This window comes from Procambarus clarkii, chromosome 12, assembly GCF_040958095.1.
Source record: "Procambarus clarkii isolate CNS0578487 chromosome 12, FALCON_Pclarkii_2.0, whole genome shotgun sequence".
Classification (NCBI taxonomy): Eukaryota; Metazoa; Arthropoda; class Malacostraca; order Decapoda; family Cambaridae; genus Procambarus; species Procambarus clarkii.
The window spans coordinates 2,519,932-2,529,557 of NC_091161.1; the positions used below are offsets into that span (position 1 = coordinate 2,519,932).

The following is a 9,626-nucleotide window of genomic DNA, read 5'->3' on the forward strand; positions in this document are numbered from 1 at the left end:
TCGACCAGGCCTCCACCCCCAGGAAGCAGTCCGTGACAGCTGACTAACACCGAGGTACCTATTTACTGCTAGGTAACAGGTGAATCAGGGTGAAAGAAACTCTGCCCATTGTTTCTCTCCGCACCCGGGATCGAACCCGGGACCACAGGATCACGTGCCCAGTGTTCTGTTCGCTCTGTGTGAAAAACCTGCTGGGATTGATATAAGAGGAGACTACCAGGGACTTGTACTGAACTAAATTAAAAATTTACTGTCTGCAAATTAATTCAATTAAAATCTCTAGCTAGGGTTGTAAATCCTAGCTCCTCTTTTCCTAATGACAGATTGTGGGCTGTAAGGGACAGGTGGGGTGAATTAGTTGATAGAAGTTCCAGTCCACCTGTAGACAGGGATCTCACATCAGCTTGTATTTTATACAAGGATAAGATTTAATAAATTCAGTTGTATGACTGAACACTGGCTCTGTTTAAATCAGGGATTTAAACATACATAGTCTAACCTAGCACCATAACTATTAACAGCCAATATGTACTTATACTATAAACAACAAATTAAATTGTAAAAGTTTAATAAATGACTTTTAATTGTAGTCTAAATACTGTTAACTAAGTACTAGAAATAATTCAATTAAATGAACTTATATGATAACTTAAAAATAACTAAACAAGCAATTGATAACTTAATTTATATATTCAAGTATATATGCAATGTATTTATATTCAATTTATGATTAGGTACAGTTAGCTTGACTGAATCTCTTCCAACACTATGGACACTTATGAGTTTCTTTACTTATTGCGGCTGAATTCTTTTCTGACACAATGGACACTCACGAGTCTAGTGCTGGATAAGATTCACAGCTACACTACAATTTTAATAAACGTACTGAAAAATGAGGCGTTGCCTCGCTTTTTAACCAACAGACAGATTTATAGGATATTAAAGGTCACACAAGCATACAATTGGCCAATCATATACCAAATAACCTTCAATATACTTCTCTGCCTGTCGGGGTGCCTATCTGACAAGGAGCCAGACTGATTAACCCTCTCTTGTTTGAGTTTTGGGCACGATATTTTGCCACAGCGTTGCTGTATGATGATCTGGTAGCGTTGCTACGTGATTGTCCCTGCAGTTTGCAGAAGAATGATAGTTGATAAAGATTAGGAATGAAGGTGGTGGAAACCGTGTCACTGTGATCTCCACTATACACTCTTATTTTATATAAATGTTCTAGGATTTTCCTTGTAGATATTGTCCAGATACTCCCCAGTTCTAGAGAGTGTTCACTGGTGATAAAGATATTAGATAAGGTGTCCTTGAGCTGGTAATGTTCGCTAAGGATCCGTCACTTGTTCACCTCAGTTGTAATCAAACACGAGTGCCCGGGCTGTCTTGGTGGGCGCTTCACTCCCCCCCATCGCCCTGCCATGCTCCCTGAGCACGGTAGCCTTCTATGAATATTGATTGATTATTTTACAGTCTAGACTTATGATTGAGATAAGATGTGATTATAATATAATTAGATATAGGATATAAAGATTATTAGTAGCACTTGATAGTACCACTGATTCTTATTAAGGATTCGATTTTATCCCTACCGGATGTTGAATAAATGTTCCAATAGTTTTTTTAATTAACAAATCCTTCTAGAAGCTTCTGGATCCTTGAGAGATCATGCCACAAAGTCACGTAGGCATCAATAGGGCCCTGTTGCCTACGTGTTCACAGTGACATTGTCATCTAGGATCAAGCTATATAATGAATCTATAATGATTCTAATATGATTTTGATACGATTTAGATATGATTTTTTATATGATATAGAAATTATACATTTCTTAGATGATTATTAGATATGGTGGGTAAAAATTTCCCACACGCTCAGCCACCGGCTCCCCAAACAAACTAACAATAAACATCAGTAAACACCAAAATTGGTGTCTAACAAACACCGACTAATTTGAGTACAATAAACTTTATTTGCTATACAGCTTATTGTGTGCCAACACAATAAGATAATATAGACTTGTGTAACAGGGAGACACTGATAAGTAGCATCTTAAAAGGGAGCGAGTTAAGCAACAGAGATCATGAGGAAATTACCTTAAACGAGACACGAAAAAGTTATTTGAGAGAAACTTAAGGCGCCAGATTTTTCTCTCCTCTGATTCATATATTTAGGGGTTCTTTGGGAATTTTAAATTTGGCAGACCTAAACATGGGAGTTGGGCAGTTCTTGAGCCTTGTCTTGTTTACTGAGGTGGTTACTGGATTATGATGTAATGTTTTTATTTAAAAAGATTACAAATAAAGCCCAGAAACGTTGTACGCTATAGATTGCTGATTTAAAATAGTAGTGACCCAAAACGAATAACCATGGCACTAAAGAGCCTAATCAGAAAACAGAAGGCTCAATACAAACGAATTATGACAAGAATATTTAAGAAAAAAGTACGTATTGCAGGGCAAGCAAAGAAAGCCTTCAGTGTTTCACCAGATGAAACAAAGATTACAGACAACACCTGGCTATTAAAATATAAGTCAAATAACTGATAATGAAAATGGTTTAAATTACGAAATTATAAGAAAGTACCAAAGAACTTTATGAATACAGCAAAACAAATCAACGTAGAATGTGCAGATGACGTCTTGACTAGTTTAGTGGTTACCAGAGAGGAAATTATTAAATAAACAAACAAATAAAAATGGACGCAATGGCGATCACAGGGAGGAGGAGGTAAGCTGCCGCAGCCACAAGGTCACCTGACCTTAAGGCAGACAGGATGTCCCCAGGGGACAGAGTCAGAGATTGCAGGTATTTCAAATATAATGTTTATATGAAACTCTGTGCGTTAATTTTTACTTTAATCATCATAAACTTAAGTGAGCAATACTGTCGAGCGTTTCCTGCATCATTCAATTTTTTTATGAAAAAATAGCTAAAATATATTTAGAATTCGGGATGTGGTTACAATACCCCTGAACATGTTTCTTCTCTCTTTTTAGAGGCAACTATGTTTATACGTTCTGCTTCTGGGGGAATCTGGCTCCAAGATAATAAATCTCATAAATCATTTGAAGGACCATCCTTAAGATAAGGAACTAATAATTGGAGAACCAGTGCCTATGGATCTCTTATATAAGTATGATGGAAATCTATTACTGTATAATGAATGAACTGTAGTTATAATAAATTACGAAGCCAAATCCCTCCACACACTTTGGGGGGTTTGATTAGTACAGAGAAATTAATGCATTTCAAGTACAAATAAATGAAGATTAATACACATGAAATATTGAAGAAAATATGAAATATTGGAGATTTTAAATAATCTTTGGATTAATAAAATATAATATTCTACAAACTACAAGAACGAAATAACAGCTTAGCTGTACGAAGGAAAGCTACCATACATTGGGATATTTTCGTCATGAGAAATTTGTTTCATCAGGCTATCCTGGGAACACTTGATCGAAGCAGCATCATATCTTCCTTATTATCAGTAATTCCAAGCTGAAAGGCGAGTAGTATGTAGAAATCTTCTAGAGTTATAATACCACATTTCTAAATTAGATGTGGTATAGCCCTGTATATACACTTACTGGTTATTTTTAATGGACGTGCAGCATAACGACAAATTGTCCTACTTATTATGTGAAATGTGATCACAAAGAACAAGGGAAATGAACTTATAGATATGCCGATACTGATGTCTGTGATATGATGAAGCAGTCACGTCCTCCTAGCGTCCATAGTGGAAGGGACGGCGGATTGATGAGGCGGTAATTTGACCAGCTTCCAGACAATCTCTCAAGCTTAACGGCGTCGCTTGCCAGTCCTTCCTCCTTCCCGGGTAGCTCATCATGTGCAGTTTTGCTATGGCGCGCTTAATATTATCTATGATTTAATTAATATCCCAGTTTACAGGAACTAAAGATTATCAGGAATTACAGAGAATTGCTTTGTCTTATTTGACAATATTCAAATTCTCATTTCATAATAATTAAATGAACGTTGTTCAATATGAGAGAGTACTGAATATAAATTCAGTCGTATGTGAATGCGCTGGAATAGCAATTGGTAATTGCAAGAATTATTACCAGCTAATAAACAATACTATATAAACGAAAATAAATGTATTATCTGCTTTAGTTCACGAAGTATATTCTTGCAAAAGTGTTATTAAATAATACTCATTAAAGAATGTGAAATTAGGAGAATTTAATATAATTCTTATTAATGTAAATATTTTCCCTTTCGTCATGTGATCTGATGCAACACTTGACTAGAATTTCTGGGGAAATGAGGCGTTATTATGAGTTAGTTAAATCATGTTATTTTCACTACTCTACTGGTTAGTAGTGTTAGTAAAATTATATTACACATTACATGAATAGTTTCTGAAGGTACTGAATATTAGTAATAAAGTGTTGAATATTTCCAACACTACTATCATACTCCCCAAAGCTAAACCGGAAATTAGAAATTCAATTGTGTTACTCTAAACAGCGAGCTAAACTTTCCCCAGTTCTTGAGTACTTGAGTATGAATCTAATGGTTAAAAAATAATATGATTAAGCCCATTTTAATCAGGAACTCACCCCCGTCTTCAGCAGAGTGAGTGAGGTTTGTTTTCGATCCCATGTACCAATTGGGTGTGAAGCTTTAACAAACTAGTAAATCTTTGAGTTCACACTTATATACATTGTGTGATTAGAAGGGGCCCAACAATCCAATGCATTGCATTTACATGCTTACAATGCATAGCATTTGCATTGCAGTGTTGCATCCTCAACGGTGCTGTTATCGGCCTCAGTGTAGCATTCTTCCATTAAATGTTCCTGCCGGGACTGAAGCAGGTGCTGGGGCTTTTCCTGGATGAGGAACAGGGGCCAGTGTCATCGTTGGTGCTGCCCATCCTCACCAACCCGTACTCTTAAAAATAACGTCGTTTTTCGGTCGTATGCGCCCTACGGCCAAAAATGGACGTAATTTTAAATGATCTGCTCACAAAAGTGATGTACTGTCCCGTTTTCTATTTGAGTCCTCTGGCTTACTCAGAAAGGTTAGGAGAGGAAACTTTCAATTAACATTTTTTATGACGTTTTGAAACTAAAAGGAGAATTTCCTGTCCACCTAACCTACCAGCGGACCCTTAACTTACTGTTTTGGAAAAAAAATCAAAATATATTGTCATTTTTTTTTTAATTTTCAAGTTAGGTCCATATTTGTCCATACGGGCAAACGGCCAAGTCAGCGGTAATTTGTAAGAGGACAAGTTGGGCCATCTTCAACACATTGTGGGTCTTGCCACTCTTCATGCTCTCCAGGATCATTAACACGATATGGTTTCAAGGCACAGCTGATAATGTATATCGACAGTGCCAAGGACGTCCCCACCTGATCAGCAGCATCAGTAAACTTGTAGCCAATATTCTCATCTCCATCTTTGTTCAGTTTCTTTTTCTCATACACGCTAGCTTGATGAAGCTGGAGCCTCTGGTGGGTGTAGATTTGATCCTAAACGGTATTCACCTGTGTATGCTTAATGCACTCTCTGCCTTTGAGTACAGATGGTTCAACATGGGTTGGGAACTATACAAGAGATTAAGTTTCATCGAAGAGAACTGGCTGTACTTCATGGGGTTTGGCCTTCCCCTTGCACTTATCACAATGTATCAATCTTCAATGTACATTAGTGGATGTCTCCTTGCTGTGTCATTTCCTGTTATCATCATCAGTGCCAACGAGGCTGATCCAGTGCTCAACTCCAATGGTTGCCAAATGCAATTGTTTTCTTTGGTGGTTGGTGAGTTGAACCGCATCATTCAGATTTTAGTCACAAGATATCCTCCACCGACCCCCAGCAAGACTCCTCAGCCACCTCCTTATCGCTCTACTTCCTTTCTTCCCATTAGATGTTAGGAAGATTGTTTTACTCAATGGGAATTACTTCAGATATTTGTAGCTGTTTTATTGTCTGTGACCAAAGCAAAAGTTGCTTCACCAAAGATGCAACAATATTTCATATTAATATTGCTTGGCCGGCAGTTGTTCTGTTGTATACTAAGAATTATTTTGATCCCATGTTAATTGATAATGATTTAGAGATACCATCTCTCTTCCCCAGATGTGAAGCTACATGTATTAAACACCCTGGATTTTTTTTTATATCCACATAACTTGGTCAAATAGGTCATCGACGAGGGTGGTTTCTTACACCCCCTTATTCACTCAACTAGAACTTGTTCCATCAGCTATGAGAGTTTATTATTTGGCTGCCTCTCTTGCCATCTTGTACAAGGGACTATAGTTAGCAATAGAATCTATGATGAAAATACGCGAGTATATAGTAATTTTAAGGTTTTATGATTAGCTTGTGAAATCTATGAAAAATATAGATCAAGAAATGTGAATGTACTTAAAATAGTGAAATGGAGTGAGACATTGACAGTATGTGAAGAATTTGTAAGCTGATAAATGGCTCGTGAATAAGTGGATGTAAGGACGCCAGACAGCTGAATGGACAGCGCTTCGGATTCGTAGTTCCGAGGATCCGGGTTCGATCCTCGGTGGAGGCGGAAACAAATGGGCAGAGTTTCTTTCGCCCTGATGTATCTGTTCACCTAGCAGTAAATAGGCACCTGGGAGTTAGACAGCTGCTACGGGCTGCTTCCTGGTGGGGTGTATCAAAAAATGAGGCCTGGTCGAGGACCGGTCCGCAAGGACGCTAAGCCCCAAAATTATCTCAAGATAAGATACATGCCAGTCTATATAGTCATAATATTAATTGGAGAGCCAAAACATATTGCTAAGTGCAGGAGTTTTGATGAACGCAATTTAATTTAGTCAGCCCAAATTAACCAATGTCCTAATATTTTTAATGTTAGCATTGACCTGTACAAATTTGACCTATATTTATATATTGTAGTTACAAATTATAACTACCTACTGTTGGGGTTTTACCTCTCTCCACTCTAGTCTGGGGTGAGCAATAGTTATGCTCAAGGTCACTTACCGTAGCCCTGCGGGTCTTCACTCGATCCTCACGGCGCCACTGCACGCCAGCAGAGTCTCCCAGTCAATCTTAACGGCCTCTTATTAAGAAAGAGTGAGAACACGACTCGTTCACTTGACTGTCGTGTGCCCTCCCCAACAATCGGGCTCTACGGTTAACCACAAGGTCGCCAACTGGTGTTTTAGGTGGCCAGTAACACCATCAGTGGACTGGTGGAATTAGTGGTAGCCTTGGCAAGGTCACACTCAAAAGATCAGGAATCAGGCAGGTACTTATTGTTATCACTCAATGCTTTCAGTATAATGTAGCCACAAGATCAATGGAGGAAATGATAAAAACACAAAGGTAATTTTGTATTTTACTTAAAATGTATGAAAGGTGTCGCAAGGCCAAACAATAACAAATAAATCAACTGATCCTGACGCGGCCGGTAATTCCCACGAATAGTCTGCGATCACTAGGGGGCAACACCTCCCCCTTCCTCATCAAGTGTCAAGAACAGCCGATCGCCTGGCCCCCCGCGCGGAAGCTCTTTGCTTGTTTTCTAGATTCACGCGCGCTGTTTCTTTAAATTCTCCAATATTACTAGAAACTCGCACACTCGATATTGGCACAAATAGACCGTATTACTCAGTTACACTGCACTCAGGGCTCAAACAGTCTTTTCTACAATCAACGCTACCATGACTCACTGTAATGGTCTTACACTGTTATTCATCCCACAATATATTATGACATATTAACACTGGAGTTTTCAGTACTTTCTCTCGTGGGCGATAACGCAATAATTCACTGTACTAACAAATGAATAATCACTGTATGAACATAGCATATATAATGTAGATACATCAAATATCAATACATGGAAAATAAATGATTTCTGGGCACACAGCCTAACTTTCAAATACTGGCATAATATTATATATAATTTACCACTATATGTTCATATCAAATTCTATAGAAAGATATACACAACACAGTAAATTTATCACTTGTTCCTGGTGCCTGTACACACCAATAATCAACATGAATATTACAAGTACTCTTGATAGTACTGTCTAGCACACTGGTGCTTTACCGTGACATGGGTGAGACTTGCTCACGACATATAAAATCCTCAGGCTAGATAATATAGCCGAATAATATAGCTAACTAAAGGGGAATGGGGAGGGAACTAGAAACACCTACTTCACCCTATCCTCCGATGAGAGTCGAGATGTAGCTCCTGGTCCTCATGTCGGGAACGCCCCCACACTACACGTCGTCGTGTCCTACCAGAGCCTCTCGTCGTCCCACTATTTAGCGCGTCGTCTCCGTGCCTCCTCACTGCAGGTCCGTCCTCCTTCTTGACTTCTTGAAGGTTGGAGTCGGTCTCCTGGCCGTCGTCTTCTCCCATCAACGGCTGTCGCCTACGTCTCAGCTACAGTCGTCCGGTTTCCCCAAATAGTCCTCTCTTCCTCAGCTACCCAGTGGCTCTGTCAGCCACTACGCTGTCACGAACTGGTGAATTGCCACAGACGTCACATACGTCACTGCACGGCTTCACTGCTTCTCTCACAGTACCTGACTGGAGCACTTGTTGCTCAAATAACCGTCAATTCCCTCTTCTGGTTCAACACATGAACTAGGGAAGACTTCTCAGAGTACTGGCGGACTTCAGGTGACGCGTAAATCCACGGGAGTGGGAAACAACTGTCCAACTGACAGGACCAGCCGTCGCACGTCCGACCTCTATGACGTGTCGTGTCTGACTGATGGCGCCAGCCCGGCTCGCGGGCCGGACCCCCTTCCTTCGTGATGTCACTTTCGCTACGGGAAGTTTTTATTGGCTCCCGGTGCCACATTGCTGTCAGTGACCAATCCGGTGCCACTGACGTCACACGGTTTTGGCGGGAGATTAGGGAGGCAAGCGCCATCTTGGCTCCCTAAAGGGCCTAAACCACAGGCCAAAATGTTACTATTTCACAAATTTCTCGGCTCTCCGAGAACACTTCACTCTCTCCCATATATCAAATTGTAGCCTGCAACGTAGGGAACGCTTGGGAAAAAGCAGACATGACTCTTACTGCAGGCGTGGGAGAATTATAAGGGGGGGGGGAACTCCTGTCACATACCCCTCCCCTTAAAATAAGAGTCATGTCTCGTTAGTGTATGCGGGATAGGGCGTCCGCTACTACGTCGTCCTTCCCCTTGATGTGCTTGACCTTGATCCTTGTCAGACTCTCAGTGCGGGTGAGACTGGTGCCGTCCGCCCTGGACCACTTACTTTCCTCCTCCGGGAGTTCTCGGTCCCTCGGTACACTCAGACCCGTCTTCCGCTGGGGTTCTCTGGTACTCGTTCTGTCCTGCCTGGCGGCTCTTCCTTCCACATTGAAGAAAGGTCTCAGGCGGTCTGCGCGACACACCTGTTTCTTTCGGGGTCCATCCGGCTTCCCAATCTCGTACGACACTGGACCCAACCGTCGCAGCACTCGGTATGGTCTCTTGAACCGCGACTTGGTCACCCTACCTTTACCTGGCAGCACAACCATTACTTGGTATCCGACCTGAAAATTCCTCTGCGCAGCTCTCCTGTCGTACCACTCCGACATCTTACGTTGCGCCT

At 40.6% G+C, this 9,626-nt stretch overlaps 1 pseudogene; it reads left to right on the top strand.

Moving 5' to 3' along the window:
• Positions 1-2,378: 2,378 nt before the first annotated feature.
• Positions 2,379-5,928, top strand: LOC138364179 (etoposide-induced protein 2.4 homolog; annotated as a pseudogene).
• Positions 5,929-9,626: the final 3,698 nt, after the last annotated feature.